Below are 12,126 nucleotides of genomic sequence, written 5' to 3'. Positions count from 1 at the left end.
GTTATTCTCTGCAATGCTCGCCTTGTCTTTTCATCTCCATAATAAAAAGGACGTTTTTCTGTAATCTGCCAAAGGAAAATTTAAGGTTTAGGCTTTCAGTGCCGGTGAAGAAGCACTGGGAAAAAAACATACATTTTAAAGATGTACTACATAATATTTTTAATCTCCAAGTATCAGACAGACATTATGAATGTGAGATTATGTTTCCCTTATGCCCAGGAGGATCATCAGGTTGGATGATAGATGAATAAAGCTTGCAAAGTATTTTAGGGATAATTGTTACAGTAAAATTTTTGGAATGCATGGTAGAGTCATATCAATATTGGTATGAATAAATTAAAGAAATTATTATTTCACCCCTATAGAATGACTTATGTGCCGCGCAACATAGGTAGCAGTACAGTAAAAAGAAAAACTATGGGCCTTATTTTTAGAGTTCTCTGCTGTCATTTAGCTACATTGCATATGCCCAAGTAGCATTACTGCATGATTCCTTAAAAGAATATTGAAATAACAGGATACCAATGTACTGAGGCTTAACAACGTAGTAGGAGCATTACTGCATGGATCCACAATAAGTAATATTACAAGTAACAGTATACCAAATAAGCACCCCAAATGAAATGCTACAATATAAACAAAAACTACAAGGAGAACAAAAGTAAATATACTGTGGACAAGCCAAAAGAATTAAGAAAATATAGGCAACATGACTTTTTACATTTTATAAAAAAAGTCAATCAAGTCTCTGTTTAGCCAGGTCAGGGGTGCTATTATTCTTTATTGTAGTCTGCCTGCTTGCTTAGTCACTAGATAACTATCTATTGGAATGTCGGAGAACAAAAAATAGAGCTGCTGACCTGCACCCAAAAAAGCAAATGTATATTTTGGCCCAGAGCATGCTGACATTTTTTTGGCTTAATGTGACATTTGGCATGCTCTTCTGTATCAGCGAGCAAGACTAGTGAAGTAATTAAAAGAAGCCTTCCAACTTGGATGTATTCTGAACAATTGCAGAGCATACACTTGCTCGACAAATACAAAGAACAAAAGTATGTCATTTATCTTATGATAAAGAGCCAGTATCAAAGCTCAGGAGTGCAGATTTTCTTTGTTTTCCAGGTGACTGTTGTTCGATCTATTCATTCAGACACACGCTTACAACAGCTGCCAGGTCCCTGAAATGACTTTGTGTAAAAAAAGGCTTTTATCATGAATAACCGAATTTTAACCGAGTTACTTTTTTATATTTATCTCAGATAATATTATCTTCACTCTATCCTTATTATTTTAAAGAACAGTGTAACAGGATTGCAAATACCAGTGACTTACCAGCATGTATAGAATGCCGGAGTTCTACGCATGACCATGATGTAGAATGCAGTATAGGGAGACCAGGGTTGCTAGAAGGTTTGCTAGAAGGGCATTTTATTGGCTATGTGGTTGGATAGTCCACATCTAGATTACTCGAATGCTGTGCCTTTGTGGGATGTTGGGCTTTATCGGAAATCACATTATCATAATCTAAATGCAACAAATAACTGATCTCCTTGTGATTTAAGGAAATATAGGGTACATCTTTTCCTTAAAGCATAACTTTACCCACTTAAAACTCACCTGTCCATGTTTTGTTGTGGGCAAAATCATCTTCTTTCTTCTTCTGCCATCTTAATTGACCAGGTCAGGATGACATCAATTCCACACAGTCACGTGGGAGTTCATTCAGTCACGGCATATGGAGTACCCCCTGGTTTAAGGCTATTGGAGCACTATGCAAAGAAGCTGATTAACAAGAGGATGCCTGATATAATTTACTCCACCCAGAGGAGAGCTTTAAAGCTGTACTGAACTTAGTAATGGATTTCTACTTAGTGGGCCGGAATGCCCTTCCCTTGTCCACCTTGACAAATCACACACCAACTTCCCCGACACTACCAAGTTTTCATTGTTTAGCTCGTTTTGTTCTCAGAGTCTTTTGAGTCTCATGTCCTCCTGCACATGGGTGCCACAATACCTGTTTATTGCAGTGAAGAGTTTGTTCTTCATTTGTACTAATTGGAAAGTCCCTGTTGGAATAAATGGAGAATGGTATAAATATTAATCTAGTGATGAATACAAAGAGATTATTTTATAAGCATAATGCCATTTAGCACAAAAAATACCGAGCCTAAAAGCTTGTCATCCTTCTGAAGACAAGTTCTCTGCATTTTCTCTTATCTCATTCTTAAATATTAACCCCTTTGGTTTTCCACAGAAAAAACAAATCGGAATGTCTGAAAAGTCCTGATGTTATAACTCTCCCAAATAGCACATAGATGAAAAAAGTTATTATTATACATATTCTTTGCTGGCATAGAAAGAATTGAGCATTAAAACTGAACTCTAAAATTACAGCCTGTAAAGTTACTATATGAGATTTCTTGGAAATAGTTCTACTTCCACAAAGTATTCCATAAACCATAACAGAGGGTGGAAAGTGAATCTGAACCTATAATCTAACTCAAAGTGCAGATCATTCACAAAATATTTCTTGCCCAATTTCATATCTTCCACCACGTTGTGAAGTGTAGGTGCCCCTCCCAACAGAAGCATGGCCTTGGCTCCTATCTGTCTACTGACCCCAAAAAATTTACACATGAATATGAAGTGAAGAAACATTGCTTTACGTTTTGGTGGTGGGATCTAGTGAAGTATAAATATTTGGGTGGCCTGCAACTGCTTAGGAGAAAGGGAGAAAGGGAGAAAGTGTATGGTAATTTTGTTTAAAGTGTAACTTTCATAAAAAAAAACCTTTACTTTAGGAAAAGCCCTTGATCCCTCCACAATATCATTCCAGTTGGTCCCATGCTTTACCAGATTTCCTTACCACATGGAGGAATCAGCTGGCTCTGCTGTTCTTCCAGCTTTTGCTCATGTTACCCAATCTCACACTGCACAGAGGCAAGATCGGGTGATGTTTCCTCTTGAAAGTGTAAAAAATATCCCAGTGCACATGTGTGAGATTAGCAATTTTTTATTACATTTTGGGAAACCACCTTCTGTGCATGGCCAAGAGCAGACATACGCAAAAGGAGCAACCCACAGCCTTGTTGGGTGACGTATGTGTCCCAGGAAGCTCTGATTTGCCCATTCCGTCTTTACTGCAGCAACGGTCATGATCTTTCTAAAGTAAAGAAAATCCCGTCTTAGACATTTTTACCTGGAACAATTGTCCCTATAAAAAAAATCCTCTATGCTAGGGCTTATTCAGACTTCGCTTTTGGTGTGTGACACAGTAATACATTCCATGTCACGTGTCAATATTCATTACATTAGAGGGCTCATTCATTTTAATTGGACATTAGTGTTCACCCCAGCCAATTTTTACCCATGTGCTGTTTTTGTGTGGTTACTAAAGAGTTGGGTTGAGTGGGCTGCCACCCACCTACAAATTCTTCTTTCTTCACCCGACTTAAAAAAAAATTCTGGGTTGAACACTGGACAGTCAAGGCACAAGAAAAATGAAGGGAATTGCAGCATTTTTTTCATCATAATGCACCACCACACTTTTTAGTAGCCATGTATTTTAGTGCACTGGAGCACATCAGTCAGACCTGCATTTTCTTGCATTTGGGTGCATTGCAAACCATTGGACTTTTTTGCTTTTCCTGTATTTTCTGTGACTGTGGTCATTAGAAAACGAGTTTGACACAGTTGCAAATTAATGCAAATAGCTTGAAGTTTAAAACCAAGCCAAATGCTGCAGGCTCAGTTTCAAGTCCATGCCAATTTGCATGCAATTTGAATGTGATTTCCATAAAAGTTGCATCTTATTGACCACTTCTAGTATTCACCAGGGCAAAAAGAGGGATGAAATGTCAGTAACAGGACACAGGTAGTAGTAACATCCTCAACCGCTCACCACTGTGCTCCAAACTAAAACAGAAGTTTTAATTTTAGAAACACAAACTAAATGTGAGTGCATTATGTAAATTATTGCAATTTATGAGTTTGTTGTGTTAGTGAAATAACTATTGTAATTTTATCAGCAAAAGGCTGCAAGTAAAGTTATGGTTGTTCTTTTCAGCAATTAAAATAATATTTTATTTATAATAGGTATTAAATCTTATAATAGTTTATTAAATGTAATGCAACCATGTAAACCAATAATCATATAAATCTCCTGGGTTGGACAGCCGCCGCTTATTACCTTCTACAGACAGGGTTGCAATGGGTTTAGATCTTAGATTCAGTGGGTGTGCTGGAACAATATAATTTGGCTCTGATAAAGGACCCATTTAAATCTGCGGGAATCAGCTAGCAGTATAGATTTTTAGGTACAAAGTTGATGATGCAGCCATTCTGTATGCAGGTTTCCTCAGTGTCAGCTTAAATGTTTTTTTATGTTTGAATTAAGTGTATTTTACACATATAATGCTGTTTATTATACACAGTGCTGAAAATGCAGTTAATAAATAGCTAATGTGATGTTACAATAACATCCCATTAGTTATTTATTACTTCGTAAATTCTCAAACAAACTCAATGATGCAGCAATGCTATAAATTCCGGGAAGAAGCTCTGGAAGTGAAATGGAGCAAGACTTAGATTAGAAGAATTACGATGGGTTTTCTTGCATTTCAGAAAATTCACTGAAGCTTTTAAAAACTATTTTGACAAATATTTACAAATGTCTCCATGTATATTATTGTCGTTGATATAAGAACTCTATTACGGGTACTTCTTTAAAATTAATCTGTATAAATAGAATATTAACATTATTAAATGCTGGTAATGCAGTTTCAATACTGCAACCTGGATTGCTCAGTTTATATTTAGCTTTACCCACAGAAAATTATATACTACAAATTTTTTATAAAACCTTTTCAGTAGGAGCTTTGAAAGGGAAATGTCATTTCCTACTTTACATAGAGACAAAGAGTTGTTAAAAATGTAATAAAGTTTTGTTTTTTTCCTCTTGTGTTCTTCATACAGTATATTTGTGTTTTTATTTTCTTTGTGTTTGTACAATTTACATTTCACCTTTTAGGTTCTGTAGTTCTGCTGGGCTTTTTTCTTTTCTTTTTCTTTTTTATTCAAATTTGTTTTGTCTTTTATTGAAATTTGGAGTGTTTATGAGGCTGCCTTTTGTTTGGTAAACTGAGAACTAGGATGTTATAGTTGATATGTGTATGATTGGGTTGCTAGTTATCCAAGCTTCTATCTTTTCTTCTCTACTTATTGGTCAGTTTAGTCTAAGTTCTCAGGTTTGCTGAAGTTATCCTGGTAATAATTTATTTTCTAAAATGTAACAATTCTGTACTCAGTTTTTTATGTTAATGGTTTTTCTAGTTTGAAATATGCTGATATGGGACTATAATGTAAACTACAGGTTGACATTAAAAAATCTGGCCATCGATAATCCAGTTCCTCCAGATTTCAGGCATGGATTTCAGAGAGCATTTTCAAATTTACACGGTTTTCTGGAGGCACCGTTTGTGTTTTGAAGGCGCTGTATTTCAGAACCAGCTGTTGGGTTTTTCTTGCAAGTGCTTTCCTGCTCATTCCTTCTCATTTATTTGCTGCTGTATAGCCTCATTATGGATTCAGCATCCATTTAAAGGACATACAGGTAGTCTTTTTTTTTTTAAATATATACAGCATATATAATCGTAGAAATTGCAATCAACCCTCAATTGACCTATTTATCTGGCTTTTTCCAGGTTGGTTCAATTGGTTGTTAGAACCGTTGGCTCTGCTAGCTTTATTCATGGGGCAATTATCTTTTGGCGTATTCCTCTAAGGCAGAATAATATTCATACTCTGTATTTTGCATTAGGATCCTTTAGTATCAGGTTTATAAGTTGAGTTTAACCATTAAGGCTTGATAGTTACATTTTGTGAGAAGTATCAAGGGTTAACTGTTATGGGCTCATATTAAAGACGAGTTTAAATACTACTTGCGCAAAGAAGACCATCTTTTACATCCAGTATTATAGCAGCATCTGAACTTAACCTGGCCATGCCAACTCCAAGTAAATAACCCTCCGTGCTCACTTCTCAATGGGAGGTTGGTTATCCAAAAAAAGGCATTAAGAATAGAACATCAACAGCAAAGTGGTCGAATGCATTTTACACTTATTACAGGTGAACACTTTTAGTGTAAAGTGCATTAAGGTTCTTTGCTGACTACTTTCTGTTCTCAGTGCCCAAATATGGTTAATGAACCTTACGATTAGCAGTGAGCGCATCTGACCCATTATTTATCATTTATTGGTTCACCATAGAGGTTCGGGTCACAATAAATCTCAATTGATATAGATGTTTGATTAGATAGAATTTTACTAACAGATTTTACTTTCAAAATATTAACTTTTCTTTCTTCATGTGTCAAGTGACTTTGCAGTCAGAAAAGCAACAGAGTTAGACCTAGTGAAGATCAAGTCTAAAAACCCCCTCTCTTCCACCTTAAGACTATGTACAGACATCAACTTGATAAAAATTATCTTTCTTGATAGTATCCCGATAGTATGCAGAGGGGAAGATGAACGGGAGGCACCCTGTTGCATCCTCCACCATGGGAAATGACAGGGGCCATCAGTCAGTCATTTAGTAATCATTCACCAAAAATTCTAAACAATATATACCCACATTTACACTCTAGATTTCTGCCTGGAATGATCACGATTGTTCATGTTAGGCGAAACTTATCTAGCATGTGTACATGCCTAACACATGTCTATTTGAAGAAACTATTGCTGAAAGTATATAAAGTATGGTATCAAAAGTGTTTAATCTCTTATTGCAGGAGATGCCAAAAAAGTATGTCAGTCCAGACTTCAGAGAAAAGCAGTGAGCCATTCACACATACAGCAAATAATGTTTATGGGTACATGCTGTACACCAATGGTATGTAATTAGCATTTATTAGTTTTTCTTCATCAGTACCTTGTCCATTAATATGCTTGTTTGTCCATTTGTTACGTGCAGTGTTTTTGAGTTTTATTATACTATACAGAATATTGTCCCTCCTGGAATTTATTGTTAATATTTATTAATTAAATATTATGAACTAGCCAGCTCACATCTGTTTTAACACTTTTTTGCTTTTTCTTATCTACTGGAAAACCAACAAATCCTTTTTATCAAACTGTGCCGGATACTACTGGAACACCATTTTATTTGCAATTAGAACTCTTTGAAATGTTCGTTAGATCACAGCAAGGCTCTGTAGTGATGGGAATTCTATGATTAAGATCTCCACAACAGAGGAAAAGCACGTTATGACTAACGTCCTGTCTTTCAACTTCACTGTTTGGCAGTACAGCACAATCCCCATTCAGAGAAGACTTGCTTTCCCGAGAGCATTGAATATAGTTAAAATAATCTAATGAATGAGAGCAGCAATTGTATTAGGTAAATGGTCAAGAGAAAGGAAGTAATGACATCTGCTGCAAAATCCTTAGAAAACAAAGTAAAGTTGCATGCCCTACTTTTATATAGCTGTTTTTTGGTATATTATGTTAAAATGAATCTTTTTCTGAGATGTACATGCATACATTTACATTTTAATTTTTTTCTTCTCACACATTAGTTTTATATATTTATAGACTAGTGGACAGTTGTGCTATCATCACAAATGTTACTAAAATCTGTGTATTCTAAAAGTGACCTTTTGTTAGAATAGTGAAGAAACCAATGACTAGCAGAATTCATGCATCTTAGTAGACAGAAAAATTAACCTTTTTGTAGAACTGTGTAGATTGATATTTGTAGTAGTCTCTTGTACTGTGTTAACCATTGAATAATGCAGTGCATTTGAAGTTCAAGTGATATCTTTTATTGGCTAACTTGAGTATTTGCTGTGGATTAGGTGGCATCATATGGCAATTGCAAGGTATGTAGGGGGGCATTAAGGTTGTTGAACTGGTAGCAGGTTTTGATAAAAAAAAGTTTTCTCACTCCCCTTCTATGCAAACATTGACCTTCCCACAGAAAGTCATTCAGTGTCCCAAACCCCTCCGGTCTTTTATGGTGATTGATAACCTCAGTTTCCAATTGGGAGGCACTGAAGGCCACAGACTTGCATTATAGAGCTTTTTTGGATTTTCAAGTCTTGTTGTATCTTTACAAATGTCTAAAGGCATTTTTGAAGCCTGCTACATATTCAAAAAGGTATAACAATTTGTAATTGTGAACAAAGTGATGACATTTCTGTATTTACTATCTTCCTCCCTAATGGAGGCCTTTCCTCTTTATAAATGAAAAGAATACTCAAATATGGACCAGTGCAGCATATTATAAGGCTTTGTCCTGGTTGAGGAGATTTCCTTTTCATTTCTATCCCCATAACACAATAGCTGGACAGAAGTAATACCATAAGGCTTTAGCCCTTCCCAAATTTAGTTATGAAAAAGTGTCTACCTGTTGGTGCTTCTGTTAACCTGTTGTGTTTTTGGGGCACAAATGAAAAGGAAATCTTCTTGATAGCGACAGAGCTTTAATAAAACCCTTACAGAGGTTAAAAAAATTGTACAATGATTAACTAGCAAGGAAAAAAATGGTAAATTTTATTAAAATGATATATTACACAAAGCATTGTTTGTGTGGTAGGATTCTTTTATATTTTATTTGGGACACAAAAAATAATATTGAAAATAGCCAATCGGCGTATGCTGATTTCATAATACCTTGACCTTCGGTTACCCTGAAATTTGATATTTCCTTACTATGATTATATATAGGCATAATCAGGATTTAGGAATTAATCGGCTAGTGGTTCATTCATGTAGTATTTGTAATTTTAGAGTATTGGCAAAGTTTAGCTCTTGTGCATAGAAAGCCAGAACAACTTTGGCTTGGCAAACAATCCCCTAGAACTTCATAGAACATATGCTTCCAAGATGACCACAATCCTAATGACGGCACATGTTCCAACTTCTGTTTTCTTTGCTGTGGTGTCATATTGAAAACATCCAGCAAACGTTCACATTTTATTAGGAAACGCCATTTCTCCAATCATGGTATGTGAAAATGTGGCGGAACAAAAATTCTTTAAGTAATAATTAATGTTTATGATGTAATTATGACCAAAGACGAGCTTGATTGAATGTTTACATTACAACCATTGAAAGAGCCTTGTGACATTAGATGTAATCAGGCAGAACACTTTGTTCATTAAAGTGAAAGTTTGGCTAAATGAATAAAAATTAGATGTCATTAAGTGTTAAAAATGTGTATGCTTTTAAGTTTTTGAAACTATCTGGTGGGACATACACTACTTACAAATGACACTAAATGTCATCTAAAAAAATGTTTTATGTTGTTATTTTATAAAGTAACCTTTTATTATTTCCAAAAAAATATTTATAGTTATTAATAAGCATGGGATTCCAATTAACAGCTACCATGGATTCCCCAGAATTAGCCAAGTTTTGCCCCAAAAACTTTTCAGATTCTCTGCCAGATGAAGCTGTTTACTCTTTTTGTGCAGGGTGACTGGACTTGAATCCTTGCCCATGTAGATTTTTCAGCCTATATGTGGAAAAACCTGATGGGTCTCTCCTACAGCTCGGCTCTGGTGATGGGCAGCACAGTGTTATTATCATTGGTATATTTACAAGACCATAACTGGGGATTGATGGTACATAGGGCGTGATTTATTAAAGCTCTCCAAGGCCGGAGAAGATAAACTTTTATTAGTGAATCTGGCTAATCCAGCAAACCTGGAAAGCATCTGGTCCTGGATTCAAAACATTTAGTAACAAAATACAAATGCCTTAAGAAATCCATTTTAGGTTTTCTGGATCACCCATCTTCACTGGTGAAAGTGTATCTTCCCCAGCCTTGGAGAGCTTTCATTAATCAGACCCATAATATTTACAAATTGGGCCTTTGAGACTATTGAGCAATTTTTTCCAATTTCAAAGGATTTGTACCTGGAAATGAGCTTTTATTATGACGTTGGTACATGTTAGTGACTGGCTTGATATGGCTTTTGATTGACAGTAACTTGAAAAGGAGTTGAACTTCACGATTTGAGATATTGGGATATTCTACATGGTGGAAGATATGGGTTTGAAAGATAAAAAAAAAACAACTAGAGTTAGCCGAGGGGAGGGTTGAGGAGGGGTAGTTTGGGTTTTTCTTAAATACCCATATAAATGGTAAATAGAAATCTTTTGATAAAGATAGCAAAGGCTAGGTCTTTGGTATCTTATTAAAAGCTACAAAAATTATTTGGGGTTTTCATTTAATGTTGTATCATTGCAAAACTATTTCATTCGCCAGTATGTTTCCAATCATGTTTTCCTTGGCCAGTTTAACCATGACAAAAATTGGACAGTACCTCAACGCCTCAGAAAGTATTGTAGCCATTGAAATGGTCAAACAACTGGCATTTTCAAAAGAACATGTCAGAATTGCCAGGCTTCTCATTCTCTCACTACAGGTTCCCTTTAAAATCTTCAAAATCCTCTGTAAGTCTATACTCTACAAAAAGCTTTAATGTACTTCCACAGTTTTCCCTCTAGTTTATTTTTTGTGTATATTTTATGTAATCTTGGCAATGCTGAGACCCGTAATTGCAGGTTTAGTATTGTTTATTTTACAGTCGGATTAAATGCCAAAAAATTGCAGCTCTAGGGAGTTTGATTACAGGACAATTCAGAGTTCATGTTATTTGATCATCAGAGACTTTTGTATTTTTAAAGGAAGCTTTGGTCAACTGCTTGCTTTCTGTTTATTTTCAAACACAAAAAATGTATCAAATATACAGGTAATGATCACAATGTTAAAAAAACCCCAAAAATTCTGAATATAGATATAAAAATACAAGTCATATTTGTGTTTTTGTATTATCAGGATTTGTCTCTTAGTATAGGCAGCCATAGTACAGGCATCTCAGTGCAAATAAAGACATTTCCCTAAAAACTTGCAGAGAAGTACAGTGGTAGTATTGGACTCTGAAAGGGCTTATGTGACTAAGTCTGCAATACCGGGATATAGGTGTTGATTACGAAATACGTTTAAGCTGTTCACATAGCAAAGTCAGTTGTCATTCTACCAATGATAATGCACCAAGCTTAAGGAATGTGGTGAAAAGTGACTATGCAAAAAAAAAACCAAATTACCTATTTGCTAGCAAATGCAATTTTAAATCCTGCACCAGATCCATTGCAGGTTTGCTGGATCACCCAACTTCACTGATGAAAGTGAATTGTGTCCAGCCTTGGAGAGCTTTAATAAATCAGCCCCTTAGCCTCCTATACCTTGCAGTGCACCTCAGTGGGCTCTAAAACTGGCTTCTTCTAAATAAGTCCCAACTAGCTCAGACTTGACTTGTCACTTTTAGGTACAGTCATACTTTACATAGTTAACACATTGGGAATGATTTACTGAAGAGTTACAGCATTTATTTAGCCAAAGCAATGCTTATTTAGCTTAGTCAATAATGTGAAGATGTAATGTGAAAATGTCAATAATGCGTGTCCTTTCGTCAAGTGCAAGCAAAGATCCTGTTTCCTTTTAATCTCTCTTGCTTAAAGTGGAATTATATTCACATCAACACTTTATGTTGTAATATGAATTAAAAATAAAAAGAACTTGCCTATTCTGGAAATATCACAGCTCTTGAAGTTTTAAAATGAGCAAAGTGAAATTTTAGACAGGGTGCTTTCATGTCATACTGTCAGTCAAAAACAATAAGAGCATTGTACTGTGTTACCCATGGACAAATTCTGACTTGAGCAGGGGGAAAGTATTGTCAACATGATACCTTTGATGGAAAACTGAAGAAAAAGGACATTGTATATTGTAAGCCTTGGAACACCAGGAACTCTTGCTAGGCATATGAACAGATGAAGCTGAAATTGTAATACAAAAAATACTCATTGTTAGCAAAGATAATTTTTTAAAATGTAAAAATAATAGAAGAGATATTACAAGCAAACAGGCATTATATGAAGGAAATCCTCATTCGGCCCAATATTTTTTATAGGAAGACATTGCAAACAAATATTGTTAACTTCCTAAATGCTAGTTGGCTAGCTATCTTGGTGATCCTTTGGCTGTAATACTTTGTGTCACTCACCAAGAACATAAGTTCTGGCTTAACTTTAACTTCATTTGTTGCATTCTCCAAAGTCT

At 35.4% G+C, this 12,126-nt stretch overlaps 1 protein-coding gene across 3 annotated transcripts in view; it reads left to right on the top strand.

The window, feature by feature from the left end:
* The window catches only part of CHST3 (carbohydrate sulfotransferase 3), a 73,985-nt gene that overhangs the window by 47,018 nt on the left and 14,841 nt on the right, over positions 1-12,126 (top strand). For 2 of the 3 annotated variants that reach the window (XM_072423277.1, XM_072423278.1), the window contains one exon: positions 6,788-6,888. The exons of the other annotated variant lie outside the window; for it this stretch is intronic. The gene's annotated coding sequence lies outside the window, so the exon portion shown is untranslated. The remainder of the gene's footprint in view (positions 1-6,787; positions 6,889-12,126) is intronic. 3 annotated transcript variants of the gene reach the window in all.

Source organism: Pyxicephalus adspersus, chromosome 10 (genome assembly GCF_032062135.1).
Source record: "Pyxicephalus adspersus chromosome 10, UCB_Pads_2.0, whole genome shotgun sequence".
NCBI classification, from domain to species: Eukaryota; Metazoa; Chordata; class Amphibia; order Anura; family Pyxicephalidae; genus Pyxicephalus; species Pyxicephalus adspersus.
Note: the sequence above shows the minus strand (reverse complement) of the source record. Positions and strands in the feature narration are given on the sequence as shown.